The 27,052-nt window shown below is 40.3% G+C and overlaps 1 long non-coding RNA gene across 5 annotated transcripts in view; it reads right to left on the bottom strand.

Moving 5' to 3' along the window:
* The window catches only part of LOC141585684 (uncharacterized), a 563,256-nt gene that overhangs the window by 336,943 nt on the left and 199,261 nt on the right, over nt 1-27,052 (bottom strand). For 4 of the 5 annotated variants that reach the window (XR_012519316.1, XR_012519315.1, XR_012519314.1 and 1 more), the window contains exon 1: nt 2,322-2,845. The exons of the other annotated variant lie outside the window; for it this stretch is intronic. This is a non-coding gene — a long non-coding RNA (uncharacterized LOC141585684). Of the gene's footprint in view, nt 1-2,321; nt 2,846-27,052 lie in introns of those variants that run through there. 5 annotated transcript variants of the gene reach the window in all.

The following is a 27,052-nucleotide window of genomic DNA, read 5'->3' on the forward strand; positions in this document are numbered from 1 at the left end:
CGCCACAAACAAATAGGTAATGTTCCTCAAAGCGGCTCCCTGCACTGAGCCTTGGATGCTCAAGTCAAATGATTCATTCATCAGGACCCAGGAAAGTACAAGAAGTGAAGGTTTAGTGGTGGCTCACCCAAGGGTGGTTCATACCTGTTTCCATGGTTTACAAACAACTTTTAAAGGGATGGTCACAATCTTTAAAGAATCCAAATACCAAACTTTAAGAGCAGAGCTGAGCTTGCTAACAAACTACAATTAGAAAAAATTTTGGTCTAGGAAGGACATGCAGAGATAGATCATTCAAGTCCGAAGCTCATAATCTTCTCAGAGTCTCATTAGCCTTTGAAAATCTAAGAAAAGCTGTGGCTTCTCTTGCCTCAAAACTGCATTTAAGATTTCTCATGGAACTTTAAGGTGTGTGTGTATGTCATCCATAAATCTATTTGAAGCCCAGACATTCCACATGAAAAAGCCCCAGTGTAATCAAGGCAGGTAAAGAAGGTCTAGAGTGGTTAAGTAGTTTACGTAAAGGGACAAGGGTGGTAACCTCAGAACAGGACCTAGAATGCGCATACTCTGGCTCACAGTCTACTAGCCACACCACTACTGCAGAGTAGATAAAATCCTGTATTTTTAAAGATATGGTTATTCAGGGGCAGGTCGTGCTGTCTTGAGATACATATTGATTAGGAAGTTGCAGGGAGGAGAAATGGTCTTGAATGTAATGAAAGACAGTCATATTTTCTATTTAGGGTCTAAATTAGTTGCTTTTTAAATCTTTTTTGTACCTGCTTTAAAACTAGGTGAATGGGTGATTGGAAATATAAAATTCCTACAGATGGGCATTACGTTAATCATTTCCTTCCAGTGTATTCAGATTAATATGAAAAAGAAAAGAGTCCCAAATTTTCAGGACACCATTATTTGTTCTGAAGTCTTTAATAGATAGTATAAACCAGTTTGATTTATTTGATCATCTCAGGCAGCTAGACCACCATGCGTTCTTGCATCACAGCCTTTCTATTACTAACAAAGTGTGGGATATGCTCACACCAGAATTGTTGAACGTGTCTGTCATTCATATCCTGCAATAAAGTAGCAACCTCTTAGTTTATTTTCAAGGAAGTACCCCTCTATGGGGGCTATGAGATATTCTGTCTTAGGCACCCCTTTCTCCCTCTGTTCACATGCAAAGTGGTCCTATTAGTAAGAGTTCCTGGTAATGATATCATACTACCTACATTCAAAGTGCTTCTGTTTCTCCCTAACCATGTAACTCTGGGCAAGTTAGTTATCCTCTTTGAACCATAGTATCTTCATGGATGAATCAGGAATAATAAGCAGACCTATAACACTGCTGAAGAAAAAATGTGTTCAGGCGTGTGAAGCAAGTAACCCAGTGACTGGGACACGGTAATGCTGGGTCCACATTAGTTAGTGGTGGTGTTAGGAACATCCCAGGTTAAGGCACAGAACCAGAGAGAGAAGGGGAGAAGTAACCAATGCCTGAAGCTGAAGACATTTTGAAGCAGTTTGGCTTGACCTTGACTCAAAACAAACAATGGAAGCTCCTCTAACCCAAATCCTCTAATTCTCGTTACCTGCAAACAGAATGCATGGACAACTTTCTATCAAAAAGTCTTAATTACACGCAGTTTCTAAAGGACCTCATTTGAAGAATTCTATGCTGCAACTCTAGCGATAGCCATAACGAAGGACTCCAGTATCACCCAATCCCTGGGATAATAATTTCCTTCTCTGCTGTAGGGGGTGATTCCTCCCAGGCTCTGCCTATGGACCCAGTAGAGAGCTGAAGCTCAGCTGCTTGTCTAGCCTCCAGCTTCTGAGAAGAAAGGAGCTGGAGCTCATGACAAGGACAGGAGAGTCCACGTTGTATAAGCAGAGAACATAGGGGCTTTCTCTGGAGAGACATTGGTTCTCTTTCATGGTCATTGCTTTTGGTTTTATGTCATTTATTTTTCATTCATGCAGCAGATTTTAGTCTTTTTCAGCCTTGCTAATCATAGTTTTTTTCCTGCTATAATGGAGGCCTGATAAGCACCAATTCTCTTCCTATTATTTTAAAAAATAAAACAAGCACTGTAATTCTTCTATGGACTTCTCTGCTGCTTACTTTTCTGCTGTGGGAAATCTACAGTGGCTGAGCTTAAATGTATATACCTGGGAGATTCCCTGGAGACATCTGGAGACTGATTCCACTTCCAGTTTATTAACTCTCCAACAGCACTCTGGATAGCGGAGCAAACGATCTGCAGGCTGGGCCACAAAATTCCACTCGAAAAACAAATAAAAGGAGAAGTTCCTACCTTGAAGTTGAGGCTCAAATTGCTTCACACAGCCTGTTTACAGATGTGATTCCTTCCCTGATAAGCGCTTCAGAATGTTCTCTGTCTGAGCTGTTTGGGTTCAAGTACAGGGCAAGGCCCAGAAAAGGAAAGCTCACTACATCCCTGCGACCACAGCAAGAGGCTGTTTTTCCAGGAGAAGCCACTGCAATCCCCACCCAGCAGCTTCCCCAGTTACCAGCACTACTGGAAAAAAAGCACACACCCAGATCAATGGGCCGCAAAACAGTGTTCACATTTTCAACCCCTGTGAGCAACTGTCATCAGCTGTCATCAACGTTCCTTCCACTTCTTGGCTTACAAAAATATGCTAAGATGCCCTTGTCCTAAAAAAAATTAGGTCACATGTTAAATTTAAAACTTTAAACCTGTGCCTAGATTCTGCAAACCCCACAAGCTATCCTACATGCTTTCTCCTCTCAAAGAGTAGTCATCTATCTGCAAAGAACTGTACTTCGAACCTTAGGAAATTGCCAATATTTAACTGGCTTTTACCCCCAAATCTCTTGTACTGTTAACTTAATATCACAATATGTTACCGGTGTTTATTTAGAGGTAATGGAAGAGGGATGAAAGAATCTTAAATGATCATACTTTTCTACTTTATACTCCTCTATATTGTCCAAATTTCTTCAACTGGCTTAGATTAGTATTGAAAACATCATTTAAAAAAAAAAAAAAAAAGGAGAAGTGGTCAGCCAGGCATGATGGCTCACACCTGTAATACCAGCACTTTGGGAGACTGAGGTGGGCAGATTACGAGGTCAGGAGATCAAGACCATCCTGGCCAACATGGTGAAACCCATCTCTGCTAAAATACAAAAAGTTAGCCAGGCACAGCGGCATGCGCCTGTAATTCCAGCTTTTCGAGAGGCTGAGCAATCGCTTGAACCCAGGAGGCAGAGGTTGCGAGCTGAAATTGTGCCACTGAACTCCAGCCTGGTGACACTCTGTCTTGGGCGGGGGGGGAAAGAAAGTGGTCAAAATCGCCATCCTCACTTTCTCAAGACACTTTGATTCCTCAGGTCCTTGCCCTCTGCTCCTTGTGCCTGCCCTCCTTGTAGCCCTCACTGAGGCTAGCACAGCTGCCCTGTGAGCAGATTCAGCCAATGTCCCAAATGACAACTGACACTTTCTCATTTGTACACTCTTCCACGCAGCCTTTGTTTTGCTGGTTCTCCAGACTTCTGTCCACTCCATTCAGTCTCCTTTACTGGTTCAGTCATTGAACAAATATTTACTGAGCATTGCTACATAACCAAGTACTCCCTAGGACTAGCAAAATTATCATGAACATGACACAATTTTTGCCTTTGCCCACCTCTAATATGCTGGCATTCCCCAAGGTTCCATCCACCTCTCTTATTTTATATCCTCTCCCTGGGCCATTGCTTCACTTGCTTCTTTTCATTCTCTTCCTCAGCCTTTACGCTGATGACTCACAAAGTCCCCACCTCTCCCCATCATTCTTCTTCAGCTAAATATTCCAAAGACACCTCAAATTCAATGTGTTCTGAGCCAAATTCAATTGCCACCTCCTACTCTTCCCCTGCTTGGTTCTTCCTCCAACTCCAACATTTGCTAGGTAGAGCCTGCCCACCCCATTTGTCCAGCCATGCATTCTAGACTTATCCTTTAATCCTCCATCTTTGGTAGTTTCTTCCAAAAGCAGAATCTGAGACCAGAAAATGAGTACAAAGAGTTTACTTGGAAAGCAAATCTAGGAAGCATGCATGAGAGAGCAGGGAGCATGAAGCAGGGAAACTGAAAGGGCCAATAGAGGGAGCGTGATTGAATAGGTTTCTATTGTGGGTGACCAAGGTGCATTTCATAGGACTTTATAAAGAACTATGTGGAATAAGCTTGCAGATTTTCCCACTAAAGGATAAGAGCCTGCAGCCTTTTTACAGATTCTCATTTCCCAGTGGTTAAGAGTTGCTGGAAGCAGGACATGAGTTGGGTGCTCCCTGCACCTCCAGTATGCACAGCTGCAGCAGAAACCAGAAACAAGGCAAGGAAGTGGCATAAGAAATATGCACCTCTGCCACTTGCCTTTGTCCCACATTGGGTTTCCAACTCCTAATAATTCAACCTCTTAAATAACCATCACTTCTTAGTTCAAACTCTCACATATTATCTGAACAACTGGAATGACCATCTGACTGCTGCCAAACGAATCTGTCTAAAACCAAGTCTGGCCATATAGATTCCCGTTATGTCACTAGCTACCTATCGTACGAACAGCCTACACAAATGGAGTCCAAATTTCTTTTGATTACATAATTGGCCCTTCACATTCCGTCACCACAATTCTTGTTCCTGCTTTACTTCCTTCAATTTCACCTATACACACCCTGTAACTCAGCTATATTAACTTGTCACTCTTTCTTAAATTTGTCAGGACATTTCAAAGTTATTTTTCTTTGCACATGTTATTTGTGCTGTGCAGTACAGAGACCATTTATCCTTCTCCCCTGTGTCTTGTGAAGTCCTTTACGATCCGATTCAGCATCACTTCCTGGAAGAGTCATCTCCAACTTTCTCAGGTGGCTTCTAGCCCTGTTTTCTCAAATACTTTCTAGGTTACCCAGGGACTTTTTTGTTTGCTAGCTTGCTTGCTTGCTTGTTTTTAGAGATAGGTCTCACTCTATTACCCAGTCTGGAACGCAGTGGTGTGATCATAGCTCACTGTAACCTCAGACTCCTGGGATCAAGCAATCCTCCCACCTCAGCCTTCCAAGTAGCTCATGCTGCCATGCTTGGCTAATTTTTTTTTTTTGTAGAAATGGTGGTCTTACTATGCTGCCCAAGCTGGTCTTGAACTCCTGGCATCAAGAAATCTTCCCTCCTTGGCCTCCCAAAGCATTGGGATTATAAGCATGAGCTACCATGCCAAGCCTCCAGTGACAATTCTTAATGTTTAATTATTATGATACGTCTCTCTTCTTGGCTACACTGCACATTCCTTGAGGCAAGTTTGTTTAATTATCTTTGCATCCCCAGAAGCTATTCAGTATCCATGACCGATATTCAATAATTATTAGCTGAATGAATAAAGTATACATATCTCTTAGATGTGGCCAATCTGAGGAAAAAAATGGTAATTATGTATCCTGGTTGTCATCTTGTAATCCTCTGAGGGATGCTAATTATGCCTCATAATTTGAGCATGTTACTTCTTCATAATGTTCAGAAGATGCTGTGCTTTTTGAAATGCTATAGGTTCAAATGATATAAATTTTTAAATAAGATTTAAGAGATTTTAATATTTAATGAAATACATCTTAATTTTTAAACATGCTTAAATGAAACCTATCATTATTCCCATACACTAGATAAATAAGCATTTCTCTACTTTTCCCTATATATTTGTTTCTGACGGTTACAAAGTTTAAGTAAATGAAGAACGGAAAGATAATTACATCACTATAAAGAAAATTCAGTTCCCAAGAGGAATAAAGCAAATGAAGACTGCTTCTCAGTCTTATTTTATTCACTATACTAAACATTCATAGCATCTACATAGGTTTCTAAAAAGTTCCTGTGATATAATGATCTCAGTGTCACACCAATATGGAAGGAGTTTCCCCCCGATTTCTTTACTGGAAAGAATAAGTGCAACTTGAATGAAATGTTGTAAGGAACACGAAGGCCCAAAGCCCAATTTTGTTCTGACTATACTGTTTTAATTTTACTCTGGGGAAAGTTTTGCTGGTTGAAGACATATAACCTCAAATATGTTGGTCAAATTTATTAAGATTTTGAATCATCTAAACATAAGGCCCTTGTCCCAGGACCTCAGAAACCTTTCTCCAAAACATGCATATCTCAGTTTCCTGTTGAGTCATGAATTTGTGAATTCCAGTAAACTGCCAAAGTGGAGTAAACCACCCTGGCCTAATCTATCTGAATCCCAGAAAGGAGACCCAATATTGAAGTCAAGAAAAAATGAAGGGGAGGGTTGCATTCCTGCTGAACAAGCCTTGATGAAGAGAATATTGTGACAATTACTAAAATAAGAGTTTAGGAAAAAGAGCAGGAATATAGAAAGCTCGGTTGTCCTTAATTCTCCATCACCTTAAATAATGGCATGGCCAGTCTCCAACCCAGGACTTGAGACCATCTAGAAGGTGAAAGCACTAAGCTGCCCTGGAATTGGTACAAATGGATTTCCTCCACGTGCCAGCCAATAAAAAAGCACCACTAACAAGGAAAACTCTGGTGGCTCACAGAGGAGTCCCATGGAAAAGATTTATTCCGAAAGTTCCTCCTATGATCATTGGGTACAAAAGAGTCACAGATCCTTCACTGCTATTTCCTAAGGTTGAGGCAGTTTTTACTAATCAGGCTAAGGGAAGTTTAGACTAGATTTTGGACCTTGAAGACCAGGAAAGGATGATCTGCTTTACCATGTAGGAAACAGGTAAGACTGCCTTTTGAAATCCCCACCAAAGTAACAGTAAAGGATGTTTTAAATAGATAAACCCAAATCAGGGGAGACAATAGTGAATGAAATATTTTCAGAAAGTTTTGGAAGATGGAAGCAGATGAAAGATAATTGACTTCACAGAGCTGAGAAAAATCACAACTAAAAGGCCTAAAAAAGGAATACCAGAGAGAAGGAAGCAATTCACCTCTACTGACTGTAAAAGGCATAGCACAGAGTGACGTGGAAGGTGGAGTCCACATGCAGGTCCAAATGCAGGAGACATAGGTTGAATTTGTCTATAGATAGATGGAAATTTGGCCCGTGCCTGATCCCCTCATTTATTCAAAGCAGCTAAGGGATCCACCTTCCTCCTAATCCCCTAGAGGAGCAAGATGGAATGTTCTAGATGAAGAGAAGCCTGAGAGGAGAATAGGAGAAAGGAGCTGGGTTTATAAAGACATGAAAGCAAATGAGCCGTGTGCCCCACAGCCCCTTCCCACCGTGTTTACAGAATGCCAGTCAACAAGCATTATACCACAAATCCTACCTGCAACCTCAGGACAGAACACTAGTATTTGTATCTGGAGAGGCTGAACACACCCCAGGAATAATAGCTTCATAGAGATACTTGAGGATCCCCCGGTGGAAAAGTTAGCTCATCTGGTTACCTTCAAGTGAATCTCTATAGTCAACAAGCCTGCCCCAACTCCTCACCTAGAAAATAGCAATCTGCTTGTTAGAGCACTACTTAAACATGAGTAGATATGCAAAGGTGATCAGAGAATTGAGAAACTGAGAAAATATAACAGAAACAGGGAGTCTAAAAAAATAAACTGGATAAAAAAATACCAAAAAAGGTCATACTTACATCTTCAGAGAGATGAGACAATATCCTATCTATGAAAATATAGATATAATAAAGGAAAGATCAAAGAAGGATATCCTGATTTTTTTAAAGATAATTGAAGAAAATTTGTTATAACATGGAAATCCACCAGAAAGTATTTTCTAAGTTGAAGATATGAGAAAAGAGAGAATATATAAGAAAATAAGATCAGTCTAGAACTTGTTACCCAAAAAATGGTCCACAAACTAACAACATTGGTAACCCCAATTGCCAAAGTGGAGCAAACGGAGTAGGAACTAGTGAGAAATATGGATTCTAAGGTGCCACGTAGCTCTGTTAAATCAGAATCTGAGTCTTAGCAAGATCCCATATTTTCCCCTATATACCTTCTTAAGAAAGAAGGTGGAAGGTGTACTTCATTAAAATGAGATAATAAATCAAGAAAGAGAAAAACATAATGCTAGGCAATAACTGGTGAGGCATTATATTGGACGCCTATATAATTAAGCAAATGATAAAAGAGAAAGATAATTATTAATTCTGCAGAGAAAAGTTTTACGTTAAAGAAAATATAAACACCATATACTTATTGCCTGCACAGCAAATAATATTAACATAATAAAATATTTATTTAACAAATTCACCGACTTTTATAAAACGGTAATGGGAAGACCTTGCCCAAAGAAATGGATATGATGGTGTTGAGAAGAAAAAAATCAACTTCCATAATAGGTAGTCAACAGAAACAGCCTAAAATTAAAAGATCCAGAAATAGTACTAAAAACATTATCTTGTAATATAGCATGAAATTGTGGATGAAATAGTATTAAAGAGCAGGAAAAAAAAGCTTTCTTTGGGCAAGGGCTACAAGCAAGGGTAAACCTGCTAGTTCTTCAAAATCAGGCTTTTAGAATTTAAATATTATCTCCTTATTCACTATATATATTATTTAGATCAAAATATATTATTTCAATCTGTTTAGGACAAGATCATTCAGGTGATGCTACTTTTGCCAACAGAAAAAAAAATAATAACAGGTCTAAAGTCAGCCAGCTTTCTACTTAACCACCGAAAATCATCCGGCTATTAGTATCTGTTTTTGTCTTTTAGTAAGAAACTCAGTAAGCTACCACCTTGGGTGATACAGGAAGGCAGATATGTGCTCTATTTTGTGTAATTGCCATAGACATAAGTTAAGGAAGGAGACTAGAAGAGAAATACTGTGTTGACTCATTCAACAAATTTTTATTTTGAACTCAGAGGGGGAACCACAAAATATAATGCAAGATCCTTGCCTTAAAGGAACTCATATTCAATTTCAAATTCAGTATACCCAGATAATCATAAGCAAAATAGCACATGGTGTGTAATATGGAGAAAGATTGTATATGCAATGAGGTCTATAGATATTTTAAGTCAGGATGTGTTGTGTTGCACAGGTTTTGGTCTCATAACGACATGGTTTTCACCTCAGGTCTATCACTTTGTTAAAAGACCCTTAAGCAAGTCATTTAACTTCTCTGAATTTCAGTCAATTTATTGGCATAATAGGATTTATAATACCATCCCCCTAAAAATTCTGTAAGAATTAAATGAGATGATACATTTAAAGGCACCCTGCAAATTCTAAAATGCTAGACATTTGCTGGGTTTATTATGCTATGCTCAAGTGTATAGAGAAAGAACTGGGTCCCTTTGCCATTACTATTTTCATTCTTTAATTTTTTTTTACTTTTATTTAAACAGTGAAACCAACAAAAATCTTAAATCCTGGCACCTGTCATTCTGATTACAGTAGAAAATAGATGACTATATCAGTAGAATTTTTATTTTAACCTATGCACTCCTTAAGCTCATACCAGGATTGACTCTAAGGATACTTGCATACATGGAAAAGGCAGGAAATTTTGAAAGCCCAAATAAAGTTTATGTTTAAAGGAAAAACTGTTTTAGGTCAAAATAAGCTATTAAAATAGAGCATACCGAGCTTTGACAGTGTGCGCCAAGGTGCCCACTGTTTTATGCACACAGATGGGTTGATGTGATCCAATTGTGCATTTTCAGAGTACCTGGGAGTCCACTTGCTCCCTCATATCTCTTCTTTACAGACTTATAATTAATACCCTTGAAAGGATATATCCAGAGATTACACACTGTATAATCACACAAAAAGAGCAGCAGAATTTCTTCTTCATTACGAAGTCAGCCTTCCAAAAGACAATACATTTCTGATGCCTTTTGAGCCCCAGCACCCCCAGGCATAGGAAAACTAAAGGGCACTAGACTATTTACAGGGTGGTCTTCCATTTCTCTGGAGATCACTTTCCAGAGTTAGGGAACCTCCTCTAATCAGGTCCAACTGCCAGGAGGCTGGCCATCTCAAACCACTGTTGTCCCTGCTTCAGCAAAGAGAATGGGGACAGCCTGGTCCACCAGGCAAGTAAGAGTGCACTGTCCCACAGGCCAAGCCAGGCCCTGCTTGCGTGACCAAGTTGACTTAATGTTTTCAGAAAAGTCCTGAGCCAGCTAATTTGGAGGACGTCTATTCCTTCAAATCATATTCTGTGCTTTATCTTGTTAATGGCTAATCCCACAAATAATGGCACAAGCCAGTAACGATGACTACCTTCACACAGCAACCCAATCCCCTTAGTAACTGGAGCTGCCCACTGGCTCAGGGAGGCAAGAAGGAAGAAAGGAACTGAAAGCTAAATCAGGATACTCTTTTCTAATAATAATCATGAACATGTGAAACTTCTCACAGAAATATTATGTTGAGCAAAAAATACCAGACTCAAAAAAAACAGCATATTAATGATTCCATTTATGTTAAATTCAAAACCAGACAAAGCTAATCTATGGTGAAGGAAGTAGAAATATAGGCTACCTTTGCAGAGAGGGCATGATGCCTGTTTCCTTCCCTCTTCCAGCCTCGTTAGGTAGCTACAAGACATTTGGAATGAGCAATAAGACCAAAATACGCAAGCAGACAAGGATAACTCACACATCACAAGGATTCTCAAACTCTTTTCCACCGTAACAGGTGTTTGAATGAGAATCCTCACATGGTATACAGAGATTGTGGGACAGGACCACACTCAAATAAGAAGATGGAGTTTTTCATACTTCCCTGAGTTAAAGCTATAATTCAACTTCCTCCTCATAACTAAGCATAACACATCAGCATGTCAGATACCTGGTCAAGGATGTTCAGAGAAACACTGCACCACCTGCCATCACCTTACAAAGTATGTGATGAAAAGGTGGCCCTCTTTTAAAGTCGATTTATTCCATGGCCTTATCTTCAATGGTTGCAACCAAGGAAACTGCTGAAAATCTTTAATCCTAATAAGTCACCCAAAACTGAACTATTGCTTTTATATTGCCTGTGATGGTTAATACTGAGTGTCAACCTAATTGGATTAAAGGATGCAAAGTATTGATCCTGGGTGTGTCTGTGAGGGTGTTGCCAAAGGAGATTAACATTTGAGTCAGTGAGCTGGAAAAGGCAGACCTACCCTCAATCTGGCTGGGCACCATGTAATCAGCTACCAGTGTGACTAGAATATAAAGCAGGTAGAGAAACATGAAAAGGCTAGACCAGCTTAGCCTCCCAGCCTACATCTTTCTCCCATGCTGGATGCTTCCTGCCCTCAAACATCAAAATCCAAGTTCTTTAGCTTTGAGACTCGGACTAGCTTTCTTGCTCCTCAGCTTACAGACAGCCTATTGTGGGACCTTGTGATCCTGTGAGTTAATATTGTTTAATAAACTTCCAGGGTTCCCTAGAATGACAAAACTAATAGGAGATGTATACCTATGTATATGTGTCCACATATATACATATTTCCTATTAGTTATATATATGTGTACACATATGTACATATGTACATACATATCTCCTATTAGTTCTGTCACTCTAGGGAACCCTGACTAATACATGGCCTAAACATAATATGGTATGGCCAAAAAGGCATGCAGAAAATGTCCAAAAACCTGCCTCTAAGCTCTTTCCCCAAATGCAAAGTAGTACTAGCTCAAATCCACTATCATGGTATTCTCCAATTATTCTCTAACATCTAATGTAATTTATCTTGCTCTAATAATTCTATAGATAGAATCATAGATACATAGACTGATGACTGATGGATAGATAAAAGAGCTTTTTCTTAAGCTCAGAAAGTGGTTCTCATTTTGGCCTTCCATTTATGAGCAATCTAAGAAGTGAAAAAATTCACTCTAGCCAGTACTCTCGAATGTGGCCTGGGCCCACTTATGTGTTCTATCACCCCAAAGGAGGTTTAAATAACATCCTGTACACATCCATGTGACTTGGGTTTCCTCACAGGATGGTGGTCTCAGAGTTGCACAGGTCTCCAAGTGAGAGCATTCCTAGAATCCAAAATGAAAATTTTATAGCCTTTTGTGACCTAGCCTCAAAAGTACAATTTGTTATATTTCTGTGCTCTGTTGATTATAGAAGTCACAAGCCCATTCAGATTAAAGGGGAAGAGACATCCTGGTCAACATGGTGGAACCCCATCTCTACTAAAAACACAAAAATTAGCTGGGCATGGTGGCACGGGCCTGTAGTCCCAGCTACTCGGGAGGCTGAGGCAGGAGAATTGCTTAAACCCAGGAGGCGGAGGTTGCGGTGAGCCGAGATCAGGCCATTGCACTCCAGCCTGGGTAACAAGAGTGAAACTCCGTCTCAGTAAATAAATAAATAAATAAATAAAAATAAAAGGGAAGAGAAATAGATTCCACCTCTTAATGGGAGAAATACCAAAGGAGTGGCAGATTTAACACCGACACATGGAGGGAAGATAAAACATGTTCTCTTTCCACACTGGAGATGTACAGCTTATACACATCAGCTATTCTCTCTCTTACCCCTAATCCTGAGATCATCACAAACTCAGGACTGGTGACTTTCCTACTTCTGACACTGAGACTCTTTGTGTAGCTGAAAAATTAGGGAAAGAAGGCAGAAGATATCTTATCGCAAGTGGCACTGTTATTTATCTTACGGAATTTATTTTGGTGTTAAGGAAAAGGACCCGAATCTACAAAAAGATATTTCCCCAAACGTTCACGTGAAACCTGAAGTGCTCTTCTTAAAGCTTAAACCCTTACATTCATGCCCCTTCCACTCCGCTCCACCCCACTTCCCAGAATTATGGCGGCCAATGTTTCCTATTTTAGTATGAATTAAGGATTAACTGAGCCATACAAAAAGATGTGATAAATGGCTGAGGTAATAGGGTCTTCTACCTAAAGTGGGGTCCAGAAGCAGAGAGCACCAGAAACACTATACCTTCCATCAGGCAAGGAAGCAGAACTATATAACTATGTTTCAACTTTGTCACTTCATGCCATTTCCAATGCTGGAAGTGGCTTGTCATAACCTAAACCAGGTGTCCCCAAACTACAGCCCCGTGGGCCACATGCGGCCCCCTGAAGCCATTTATCCGGCCCCCTGCCGCACTTCAGGAAGGGGCACCTCTTTCATTGGTGGTCAGTGAGAGGAGCACAGTATGTGGCGGCCCTCCAACGGTCTGAGGGACAGTGAACTGGCCCCCTGTGTAAAAAGTTTGGGGATGCCTGACCTAAACTTACAAATAAGCTTCTGTTAAGATTCAAATTTCCTCCTTAGAATAGAAGAATCCTGGGGATCTTTTTGTATTAGGCTTTTCTGAATTACAAAGGTGAATTGAGGACATAATTTTAATCTTAAACCATGGCTTGAAAAACGCTTTTCTCCCCAAACATGGAACTCTGGGAGGTCAGAGGAGGATGAAGAAAGGAATTGGCTTTAAAATACAAGTTTCTTTTTCTGATTACGTCTTTAGAAAAAGCCGTATATATGAGACTAGGTAGAGAGAGGAAAATCAAAGAGAAGTCAGAAATATTACTGTACCAAGCAACCACCCAAGTGCAAGATGGAATTACACAAACATTAACAGTTGCATTCTTTTTCCAACACTGACAACTTTCCTAAAACTGAAGCAATATCCACATTCAGTGGTCTCAAGCTTATGCTTTGGGACTATGAATTGATGAGTAATGTGAAGGGGGAGAGGGAGAAATGTAACAGCAAAAGTGTTCTCTTTTTCTCTTCCTGTCTATTCTTTTACATTAACAAAACTGAAAAGTGGGGAAGGGAGGAAAGGGTGTCAAAAGAAAAACACAAATCAGCTTCACAGATAGTATCTACCCTATTGAATTTTCCAGACCCAAGACGCAATTCATTGAAGAAATTTCACTCTTCCAATTCTTAAAAGGTCCTAAATCTTAAAGCCAATTTGCAGAGTGGCTTAGCAGGACCTAGGAATTTTCCTCCCAGGACTGATTTGCATAAAATGCTTCTCAGTGAAATCAGTCACTAATGTCTAGTTTCTCATTCATATTCAGATACTTGGATGTCCCAAATTAGCTCCCACAATGGCCATTGGTTGCTTGGCAATCTCAAAATCCAGTGGCCGAACTCCCCATGGATTGATTCCAACCGGAGATCCTACACATGATTATTTGATAAAGGAAGCTGAACCACCAGGAGATAGCTAATAAGGGATTTATTACAGAGGTTTGATTTACACAATGATGGGAGCTGGTTAAAACAGTCTATGAAAGCCTACACTTCTGCATCTGATGCTGACATCTAAAGTCAGCAGAGTCAGCAGTCATACAGAGTGCATGGATGTGGAGTGGAGAGAGCAGAGACAAATTACAACCTGCACGGATGGGCTACAATCCTCAGAGACAAACCAAACCCATATTATTCTCTTATCTCTTCCAAACCTCCACCTTTGATGACAGTGTGTTCTGCTGGACTTCACTCATCATGGAACTGAACTGTCACTGGGCCCAGGAGGTGGGGCAGCTGAGGGAGGATCCACAGGAGCCATAGAAGATGCAGGATCAGCCATGAGGATGATCCTGTGGCTGAACAATGGCATGCGTGAGTGGCAACTGCTCCAGGTGCCATACCCAAACCTCCCAGGGATTAAAAATAATTTGGCTGTTGCTTCGCTTTTGCCTTCCAAATACTTCGCAAAATGGCTCTTGTGTCTCATTTTAATCCAGAACCATGCAAGGAAGGGAATTCTGAGGAATGCAATTTTAGTTACGCTAAGTTGACATAGTACAAACCCACCCCAACTTGATTGGTTTTCTAGCACCCACCTGTCACCCACCAAGGTGGCTTCACTTAATTATCTTCTGTGCCATATGACAGGCAGGAGATCACCTTCAGAGCAAGGAGAGTAGAAAAACACAAAGACATGCAGGAAAAAGAGTGAGGATAGAAGAGAAGTGAGCAAGAATTAGGAAGGAAGTCATCACCCAGGGTATTAGAAACAAGAAGAAAGAGGAAGAGCCTCTAGGCTTCTCACAACACACAAAAAATGATTGAATCATCATAGCTAATTAATTGTCTGGGCTTGGAACAAACACCAACGCACAGAATATCTCAACCAAAAGTTGCTGTGATGCCTACAAATCTCCACCCCCAATCTCCTATGGCATGCTCACTAAACTCAGGTCATCCAGTGAGAAACAGAGGATCCTGAGGTCCTACTTCTGCCTTAGTGTATCTACTGAGACTGGAGACCTTATAATGTCACCCAAAACTACACGCCAAGTAAGTATATCATAAAATTCTAGCCTGGGCTTGAGGAAAACATTTGAAACAATTAAACTGAAAAATGAAATTCTTCTCTAATATTTTGAGTATTTGATGTCATTTTAAAGTATAATCACCAGCTGTATTTACTCCAGTCCCCCAAGTTCAACAGTTCCATAATGGATCCCATAGTGAAATATTTCCTGGATTCCCTAGGGAGCCGAGTCAGCTCGCCAGGAAGCCATAAAAAATAACAGAAGCAAAGGAGAAAGCATCAATGACTACATCGAGGCTGTATACAACAACCACTTGGTCCTCATTAGCCTGGGTCCAATTACTCTCAAGATATGGGTCACAGCTTATTTTCATATGTCCATGACACTGTGACTCATGCTCTTGTTGAATTTTTAGGCAGGAAATCACTATCAGTGGTAAATTACTACCAAGTGTCTTCCACTTTATTACATCATGACAGAACTAAGCAGAAAAAGAGCATCGTTGTTCACATTTACTGGCTACTGGCGATGGTGGGAAAATTGAACTAAATAAACATGAAGGAAAATAAACCTGGACTTCTCTGCTCCAAAAGAAATACAGCTTCCCACAAAAATTAGTAAAATATGCATACTGAAATATTTAGCCCTCAGGGTGCATGTGTTTATGTGGAAAGGGTGGGACAGAGAAAAAATGATAATGTGTAAGTGTGCAACAAAAGAGTAAGAGAACACCCAACACCCTTCTGAGGCAGATAGGTGGACTGGAAGTAATTTCAGAGATGCATATCTAAACTGCAATTGTAACACGGTCAACAGAAAATAATCCATTACATTGACTCAACGTAGAGGTCTGGAGAACGGCAATGGAATTACAAGTTAGTAAGTCTTAGATCACATGAAAAACTAGTCCAAAGTTGACGAAGTCCATCAGGAATACCCAGAGGAAAGGGGATGATCCTGGCTTTGTACATATAAGGACTGTGTTCCTCTATAATGACAGAGAACAGTGCTTCTCATAGTACGACCCCAGGCCAGCAGCAACAGCATCATCTGGGAACTTTTTATAATTGCTAATTCTTATCCTTCTCAAACAGAGTCACACACTCCACACACATGATGAACTCTAGGAGAGGGACCCAAATCAAGGTGATTCTGACCCAAACCAAGGTTTGAGGACCACTAGTTTAGAGTGTGTGGATTTACCTTGGCTCAGAAACATTAAGTCTAAATGACATCTGGTTCTGTTTCGATGGTCTCCATAAAGTACCCAAGAGATCCTTTGACTTTCCAGACAGCTAGCTTCCTTACAGGGAACAAGCGCCCTAGCCAGGCTGACTACGGCATTCCATTCCTCTTGGTGCTGTATTTCCCAGGCTAAATTAATGAATTAGCATTCTGATTCTTACAGATCTGCCACCTCTGTGGTGTGTTTCTGACCTGAGCCAGCACCTCCATCCAAAACCTGACGTTCAGGAGCCCCACTGATAACACCATCTCCTGTGCTTACACAACATCAAAGTGAAAAATGGGGAGCTTTTCTAAAGCAGAGTCCCTGTGCATCAAACAGAAAAACCATGGCTGCTCTAGTGTCAACCAGAGTGGAAAGCAAGGACTCTGCTCCCACTACCTCTCTGTCTTCTAAGACACACTCCTCAGAAACCTCAAACTCCAGGGCCATTTGAAAACTAAGTATTCGAGAAAGGAGAATCTCTCAGGCCAGCTTACCAGACCAAACAGGACTTGGGTTGGGCTTAGAAGGATGAGGAGGATACAGATAATTAAAGCAGAACCTGTGGAGGGGGTTGCAGAGGAAGTAGGAATTCCACCTGTTTGGAATAGAGGGCAACCACTGGGCAGTGAAGAAAATCAAAATATTTCACCCCAAAATACATTTCCTTGACATAGTTTGAAATGGTTGCTGCAGGGCCAACAGACTGAGGTGGGGAAAATTTTTATTGATAGAGATTCCTCATTAATGAAGCCAGGCCTTCTCCCTCTAGGACTTTCCCAGATTTAGGAGTGATTGAGAGTCTGACACCTTTAAGTCTGAAAAAAAATAGTTTTCCATCTGTTCTCTCGAAGGACTATGACCTGTGAGACTTCATCTATACAACAAGACCAACTTTGCTAGCCAAGCCTCTCTCTTTTTCCATCCTGTATTAGTCCATTATCATGTTGCTAATAAAGACATACCCAAGACTGGGTAATTTTTAAAGGAAAGAGGTTGAATTGACTCACAGTTCAACAGGGCTGGGGAGGCCACAGGAAACTTATAATCATTGTAGAAGGCAAAACAAACATGTCCTTCATATGGCAGCAGCAAGGAGAAGTGCTAAGCAAAAGGGGAAAATCCCCCTTATAAAACCATCAGATCTCATGAGAATTCACTCACTACCATGAGAACAATAGCATGGGGTGATCACCTTCATGATTCAATTATCTCCCACCAGGTCCCTCCCACAATACAGGGGTATTGTGGGAACCAACAATTCAAGATGAGATTTGGGTAGGGATACAGTCAAACTCCTATCACTTCCCTTAACCTGGCTTGCCATTAAAACATGTTTTGGGCCACATTCTGAGCCCACATTCTTTCTATAACTTCAAGCTGGTAGATAAGTTTTTGTACTTTCTTGGGAGATTGGGTCTTCATTCTGAAGGCTCCCGTGTATACACACTAAATAAATTGGTATGCCTTTTCTCTTATTAATCAATCTGCCGCACATCAGTGATTTTTTTCAGTGAACCTTCAGAGGGCCAAGCGGAGAGCTTTCCCTTGGACACAGCAGGGACCAGACACAGAGTTGAAGGAAAAGTGAGGCCAAGGTTTGGAAGATCTGAAACTCTGGATGGGAGAGTTCAGGTTGGAGTCGGTTACTAGGAGGAGCCAGTGTAAATGTCTGATGGGACAAGTGAGGGGCAGGAGGGCAGGCAGGCAGGCTTCATCACTTAGTAATCCCCATAAAGTTCCGAGGATGCCATGGTGCTAGCTAGCAAAGAAAATCTCACCATGTGATTACAGGAAGTTCTTAGGCTACCTTGAACCCTGAACATCCCTCTAAAAATTTATTTAGTATTTATGCTAGCAACTCAACCATGATCTCATTAACAACAACAAAAAAAAAAAACATATAAGAGCTAATTTTTAATCTAAAAAGGAAACTTAGAAAACTTCTGCTTGCCTCTGGCAGTCACCTCATTCACAGGCCATGTGGAAGTTTTGAGTGCCTCATGTCAGTACAAGCTGGCATTGGGCAAGTTAATGAACTTTTCTTTGTCTGTTTTTCATCAATAAAATAGAAACAATATCTAGTCACAAGGCTACTGAGTTACTGGAAAGGGGTCCTGATCTAGAGCCCAAGAGAGTTCTTGGATCTCGGCAAGAAAGAATTTGGGGCAAGTCCACAGAGTAAAGTGAAAGCAAGTTTATTACAAAAGTAAAGGAATAAAAGAATGGCTACTCCATAGACAGAGCAGCCCCTAGGGCTGCTGGTTAGCCTTTTTTTTTTTATTGCATTTTAGGTTTTGGGGTACATGTGAAGAACATGCAAGATTGTTGCATAGGTACACTCATGGCAGTGTGGTTTGCTGCCTTCCTTCCCCTCACCTGTATCTGTCATTTCTCCCCATGCTATCTCTTCCTACCTCCCCACCCCCCGTCCCTCCCCCATTTCCCCCCAATGGACCCCAGTGTGTAGTGCTCCCCTCCCTGTGTCCATGTGTTCTCATTGTTCAACACCGCCTATGAGTGAGAACATGCGGTGTTTGATTTTCTGCTCTTGTGTAAGTTTGCTGAGAATGATGGTTTCCAGGTTCATCCATGTCCCTACAAAGGACGTGAACTCATCATTTTTGATGGCTGCGTAATATTCCATGGTGTATATGTACATTTTCCCTATCCAGTCTATCATTCAAAAATGGGTGAAGGATATGAACAGACACTACAAAAGAAGACATACAGGAGGCCAACAAACGTACGGTTCGCCATTTTTATTATTTCTTCATTGCATGCTAAACAGGGGGTGGATTATTCATGAGTTTTCTGGGAAAGTTGTGGGGAACTCCCAGAACTGAGGGTTCTTCCCTCTTTGAGACTATATAGGGTAATTTCCAGACATTACCATAGCATTTGTAAACTGTCATGCCACTGGTGAGAATATCTGTTAGCATGCTAATGCATTGTAATCAAAATGTAATGAGCAGTGAGGAGGACCAGAGGTGACTTTCTTTGCCATCCTGGTTTTGACTGGCTTCTTTATTGCATCCTGTTTTAATGGCAGGGTCTTCATAATCTGTATCTTGTGCTGACTTTCTATGTTATCCTGTGACTAGGAATGCCTAACTTCCTAGGAATGCAGCATAGCAGGTCTCAGCCTCATTTTACTCGGACCCTATTAAAGATGGAGCTGCCCTGGTTTAAACACTTTTGATAGTTGTAAAGATTAAATGAGAAAGGAAACACAAAACATCAAGCTTGACCCCTAGTAGAGATTCAATAAATGTCATGTGAATCTAAATATGAAAATTCTAGAGACAAAATACAAGATACATAATATCTGAAATTTTCAAAATCCTGAAGAAAAGAAAAAAGGTCAGCATTCACTGCCTACACCCACATTACAGCATGGAAATTATATCATGCTTAACCATAGATATTGAAAAACATCGGAGGAGCCTGGTCATTTCTCAAAAGATTATCATTTCTATGGGCATATTCAGCTATCAAAAGAAAAGTGAAGTCCATAGCAGAGCAATGGTGACTTCACCTCCACTTGTGCTGGGTGGGTCCGCAATGAAGGAACACTGACCAATGCCAAGTCAACGTAAAGCCCAGTCCCACAGGAGTAGGTTTGTTGCCTTCAGGTTCCCGTGGCAATTATCTGTGATTGGCTCTCTTGGGTGGCTTGCTTTGTACTGCCAGGATGAGCTCATGGAAGAGGGAGGTCATTTGAATGTACCCATCACCCCTAGGTAATTAAAATCCCAAAGCAGATGAGAGTACTCCATTCCACAGGCACTAGTCAGCACACCGTGCCTTCAATCAGAGTTCCTAGTTTTTTCTCTTAAAATGGTTGGTGGAATGCTAACAAAACTGAGCGGTCCCCTCTAAGCATCCAAAGCTGTATTGATTCAGGTTATGTCCAGATCAGGAGAGGTGTAAATACATGACAAAATCCAATAGAATTGGGGCCAAAGGAGCCTCATGAGACACATGAAATGAAATGGTAACCTTACTGTGCAGAAAAATATGAGGAGTAGCCACTGTTTGGGGCACATTTATAGAACATGAACACCATTCATCAGAGGCCACAGGCAGGCATGGCTGCAAAGATCTGGCAAACACTTTACTGCACGGTTCATCGAAGTCCATCTTCTCTCCATGCACATTCACTCCACTTACTCCTTTCTTCTCTATTTGTTTAAATTGTCAAAATGCCAAAACCATAAATTGCCAAAAATATTTTTAAATGCTTTTTTGGTGCTGAAATCAGGTGTATTTCTACAAAAATTAACAAACAAAACTATTTTTCAAAATACCAATCTTACAGTGACATTTATCCCCTTTGTTTCAAAAAGATTTAATTCTTTCACTTCGCCTCCAATGACTCCGAGTCAATGTTATTTCCCTATCTGAAATGTCTACTTTCTTCTTTTCTGCTAGATTCTCCCACATTTTAAAGCTCAGTAAAGTTTCACAATTTAAAGCATTTGTTGACTTTTCTTATATTCACAGATACTGCTTTTCTCTGAATCACTTACCCCTTTTCCAAAGTGTGTTCCACAGCACATGGATTTAATCCTCTAGTTTAATTTCCTGTTTAATTCTCTAGAAGAGTTTTGTAAAGAAATACTTTGATAAATGCTTCCCATCGTCCCCACCTTTAGACAACCACAAATCACAGTTGCACACTAAGGTCTCTGAAAATTCCCTTTCTCATTCTCCCCCACCTCTTATTTGACCTGATACACAATACTCAGTATCACCCAAAGAATAAACCCACAAAACTCTTTAAAGAAGAGCAACACAGTTGAAACTCATTCCTCTAATAAATCCACTTTGACAGTTTCATTTGTCAGAAATTAGCTGATCTTTGACTTATTAAAAAGTCTAGCAGGACAAGGAGGTTGTTAGTGCAAAATAAAATGCATAGACAATTATAAATTTGTTGCTATCACTGTGAACACACCAAAAACCCTGGGGGATGTTGTTACGTAAGGACAGGTTTCAACCTTACCCTGTTTGCAGAGCATAATCACTTATTACCTTATATAGTTAACTGTCTTTTCATGGATATGTCAGAAAAAACCATTTTCTCACTCTCTGCATTTTTACCTTGGTTGATAAAAGAGAAACTCGGAGTTATGAGAAAATAATTGAAAGATAGTTTTTCTTCTTTTACTCCTGTTCACTCCTCTACCAAGGGAAACAGAGCAACCATCTATCTCAACAGAGATGACGCAAAGACTTGTGATCCCTTCCGAGATCTCTTTCTGGGACCAACCTACTTGCATCATGTGTGATCCCCAGTGAAAAGTAATCTCACTGAGATAGGGCCTCTGTGTCTGCCACTTGTGTCCACTGAGTAAGACTATGAGTAAAATTAGGAAGTTAGATAGTATTAATAACTACATGGAGCCATGCAATTACAGCCTGACCAGCAACAAAACTGATATATTTTATCCTAAACTTAATTCTGCATTTATTTCTCAACTAGTTCAGGATCTCAAAAGGAATGTATACAGTTAAAATCTCTAAAATAAACCCCAGCAAATATGAGAGCACAGACCATCTTACATCTCTGTCCCCCAACAGAACATGGCCTAGTGTCTTCTACCCAGATGGTTCCCAATACATATGTATTCAGCCAATAAATCAGTAAGAAAAATAACGATTTCTTATTAATGTCCATCCCTCACCACATCAGCCAAATGGTACCTGCTTCTGGGTGGCCCCAAAATGTCATGTGGCAAAGAATGGACCAAAGACACAATTTCAAGTATTTAAAGACATGACCAGCAGAGAGAGGTCCACGGAAAGCTAAAAGAACTTTCGATTTTCTATGAAATGTATGTTCTGACTCTCTTTATCTGGCTGGATTTCTAAACAAGTTAGAGATCTGCTAATAATCGATAAATGTGTGTGGCAGACCAATTGGAGGATTTGGGGATCTTTGCTAGTCCTAAAAACCCAGACTTTCAATTCAACTGGGCAGCTGGCCTAGGACATGCTGAGACTTGAAGACACTGAAAGGATAATTTTTCCCTAAAACACCTAATCCTGGACCACCAAAGTGCCTGAAATTCCCACCACTAGGAACAGTGTGCTAGGTTAAAGCATCGCAGGTGTATCCACATAGATTAGAGATGAATGAGCTAGCACTTAGCTGATAGTATACTCTGAAAGGAATAGAACTGAAAACAGAAAAGTTTTCAGAGCACAGAAAGAGTCATTGGTAGATACAGTACAATGTTAGATGCTCTGGAGCCAGACTACTTTAGTTCGAATCCCAGATTGATCAACTACCAGTTCTGTGACTTCGGGCAAGACACGAATCCCTCTTCACTCACTTTGCTTATCATTAAAATGGGGTTTGGTGAAAAGAGCCGGAACAGAACAGAATAGGCCTGTGCTGTGTGTTATTAGAGAAGAGAAAAGGCAGTATGTGAGTTACTCTTAGCAACAGCAGGTCAGGGTGGCAGCCTAAAACATTGAAAGCCAGAGAGGAGGCAGGTGACTCCTGAGAAATTCACTAGAAAGAAGAAAAACATAAAAAACAGCAAAGACCTCTGCCATCTTTTTGTCAACTGCAATCTATTGAAGCTTTTCTGTTGCCAGAAAATAAAGAAAAACTGGAGATTAGTCCATTGGCTTTCCAGAACTTTATTTCAGCTTATATGTTGTAGATAAGAATTTAGATATCATGTACTCCATCCAAAGATATTTGATTCTTAAGAAATCATGAACTCATTTATAAGGCAGTCCCATTAAACAACAATTTGAACACTTAACATATGCAAGACAGTCTGTAGCTTTTTTAAAAAGACAGATCCCATATTTGTAATAAATCAATTATGAGTGAAGTCCAGAAAATAAGGAAAATGTATCCAGAACTAAGAGAGAAAATTGTACCAAAAGTTAAATAAGCGAATAAACTTCTCAAGAGTTGACAGCTCAAAAAAGGAGTATGCATTTCCTAGAAACATAATATGCTTTCTTGCAAAGAGTATGTCCAGCTCTAGAACAGCACAATTAATAGAGTATTGTTATAAAGCTGAATGAATAAAATTAAATCCTAGTGCCAAGCACAGCACCTGGTATTGAGAAGGTGCTCAATAAATATTTGCTCAAAAGTGGCATAAATATTATACACGTGTGTGTTAAATGTCAAATAATATTAGTCTACAGTAATTGGACATAATGTCATAAGATCTTAGACTTCCAAGCACGACAATGGCTGGCATTAGGAACAGAATCCAGTCTGTGCTTCCAAAAAAATAAAAGTAATGTTCCAAAGACAAAAATTGTAATTGGACTTACTGTTCAGGAGGTGAAAAGGATTTGTAGAAATTCTTACTCATAGTACCTTAGTTTGGCTTCGCTTGAAAGCAGACCTTGAGACAAAGATTTTGGTTCAGTTAGTTTACATGGGAAGTGATCCCAGGAACTAGAACAGAGGAAGTGGAGAAAAAGGGAAAAGGAAGGAAGGAATGCTGATAAAGAGGCATTGTTGAAGTCACTGCTGTAGGTAAGGGAAGTGATGCCACTAGGACTTCCCAAGAAGCATCCCGAAAGCTTCCAAGGATGGTTTACCTAAGAGATGAAAAGCCGGGACATTAATCCTCCAGCCACCCTCCCCATTGGCTAAGGTTTGACCCCAAGGGCACTAACTTCACATGCTGGGGCTTCGCTCGGAGATCTTAGATATAGAAGGTGGTACCGGGACAGTAAGCAGCTACACACCTTGAAGAACACCCACAGCTGGAGGAAGGGCCCACAGCTGCAGCTAAAATTCAAAGTAAGCTAAAGGGATGCGACGCAAGCAACAAGGGTGGCCTCCTATAGTATCTTTCCTGTATAGCTGTGTCAAGAATCTAGGTTATTCCATATGTAATATTCAAAGGTCATTGGATCTTTGATGTCAAAAACGTCAAAACTCTCCCCTCTGCAAATGTCCTCTCTTCCTTCTTGTTAGAATAGTCTCTTCCCTATTCAGTATCTGCTTATGATTCACATTTTCCTTTAACAAAAATAAGCCTATTATGTTAACATGAATATATGCTTTCATAAAAAAATAAACATTTTCTTAAAATCTGTGAGTATAATGACACTGTTTTACCTTTATTATAAATCTCTTCAATGTTTTTTTTTCTTGATTTTTCCAACTTGTATTTTAGGTTCAAGGTGTAAATGGAAATGTCTGTTACATGAGTAAATTGAGTGCCTTTGAGGTTAGGGTTACAAACGGTCCCATCACCCAGGTAGTGAGCATAGTACCCAACAAGTAGTTTTGCAATCCTCAACCACCTACCACCTTCCCCATCTGGTAGTCCCCAGTGCCCGGTGTCTATCATTCCTATCTTTACGTGCATGTGTACACAATGTTTAGCTCCACTTATAAGTGAGAACACATGGTATTTGGTTTTCTGTCCTCACATTAGGTTGCTTAGGATAGCAGCCTCCAGCTACATCCATATTGCTGCAAAGGATGCTATTTCACCCTTTCTTATGGCTGCATGGTATTCTATGCTGTATATGTACCACATTTTCTTTACCCAACCCACTGTTGATGGGCACCTAGGTTGATTCATGTCTTTGCTTTTGTGAATAGTGCTTCAATGAACATATCAGTGCATGTATTTTTTCTGTAGAACTAACTTTTTTCCCCTTGTGTGCCCAGTAATAGGATTGCTGGATCATGTGGTAGTTACACTATAAGTTCTTTGAGAAATTTCCAAACTGATTTTCACAGTGCCTGAACTAGTTTGCATTCCCACCAACAGTATAGAAGTGTTCCCTTTTCTCCACAGCCTCACCAACATCTGCTGTTTGTTGACTTTGTAATAATAACCACTCTGATTGGTATGAGGACATCTCACCATGGTTTTCATTTGCATTTCTCTGATTAGTGAAGTAAGCATTTTGTCATGTTTGTTGACTGCTTGTACGTCTTCTTTGAGAAGTGTCTTTTCATGTACTTTGCCCATTTTTAATTCCTTTTTTGCTTGTTGATTTAAGTTCCTTATAGATTCTGATTATTAAACCTTTGTCAGATGCATAGTTTGATATTGTTCTCCCATTCTGTAGGCTGTCTGTTTACTCCATTGGTAATTTCTGTTGCTGATGATTCACATTTTCTACGAAGCTTTCCAAAGTAAGTTCACCCAGAGTGACCCATCTGCTCCTAGAACATCTCTGCATCTGCTTTATGTATGTTGTAGTTTATTTAAATAACATAGATTGTTGCTGCCTGGTTTGAATTTAGGGGAGTCAAAGTATGTCCCCTAAAACAGTATCTAAAACAAAAGCTTGTTCCAGCAATGCCAGCCAGCATGGCCAATTTTAGTACAATTTTCATACGTCGTGTAATAGTTAAGGTAGTATTGTCACAATGAACAAATGCAATATGGCTCAAACATGACAGAAGTTTATTTCTAGCTCATGTTAAGTGCAAAATAGGTGCCTCTGACCGGCAGGCAGCTTCCACAACATGCTGGGTTCTGGTTCACCAGAGACACAGCTACTTCTATAATGTTGTTCTACCATCTTCAACATGTGGCCTCCAACATCAGGGAGCTCTGCTGCATTCAGAAGGCAAAAGAGTCCAAGAGGGTCACATGGAGGAGTGACCTGTGGACCTGCTCATTCCATCAGCTAAAATTCACTCAAATGGTCTCACAAAACTACAAAGACAGTTGATAAATACAAAATAAATGGTCTTGATCAACAATGGGCTGTGGAAACTCTCAGCCACAGTGCAGTTTTCCGACTTTTTATCAGAACTCAATGTATATTTTTTGTGTGTGCTTGATTTTACTTTTGCTTGATTTGAATGCAACTCTGAGACTGGAAGACTCTCCAGACTTCTCCAATCAGGGCCAAGGATCACAGGGCTTTAGTTAAGCCTCTGTTAACACACTTTTCACATCTAATATGACTGCCCCACTGGACTGTGAGCTCTTTAGTGACTTCAACCATATCATTTTCATTTTTGAAAAGTTAACCATGCCAGGCATGCAGAAGCACTTATTAAAAACTGTGAATAACTGAAAGAATTGTGTCTATCACTCTCTGGAGTTATTTGCACAGCCCACTGCTGATATCTGTTGAATGTTACTTGTTCTAAGGAAGACATCATCATATAGGTATTATTATGAAGAAGTAAGAGGAAAATTGAAAGTAAGACTACATCTGAGTTCTTCCACTACACCTCTCCATATTAGTGTGCCCTTGGCTTCCAGCTCAAGCCATCTTTTGTTTTCTCTGTATATGCAGTCTCCCTGTGTAATCTCATTTATTATCAGTTATCTATTGCCACAATAACGTACCCACCATACAAAGACATATAACAACAAGCATTTTTTTGTACTGCCCTATAGGTTGTCTAAGTAACTCTGCTAACCTGGGCCAGGACTAGCTATTATCTGATGGATTTATTCCTGTCTTAGATGGAAAGTCAGCTGCGGGCTAGCTGGTCTAGGAAAGTCTCAGCAGGGAGGACTCCACTCTACTCCACCTGATCTCTCGTCATCCAGAAGGCCACGTAGGTTTGAGTTTGTTCTTATGACAGAGGCAGG

Source organism: Saimiri boliviensis, chromosome 9 (assembly GCF_048565385.1).
Source record: "Saimiri boliviensis isolate mSaiBol1 chromosome 9, mSaiBol1.pri, whole genome shotgun sequence".
Taxonomy (NCBI): Eukaryota; Metazoa; Chordata; class Mammalia; order Primates; family Cebidae; genus Saimiri; species Saimiri boliviensis.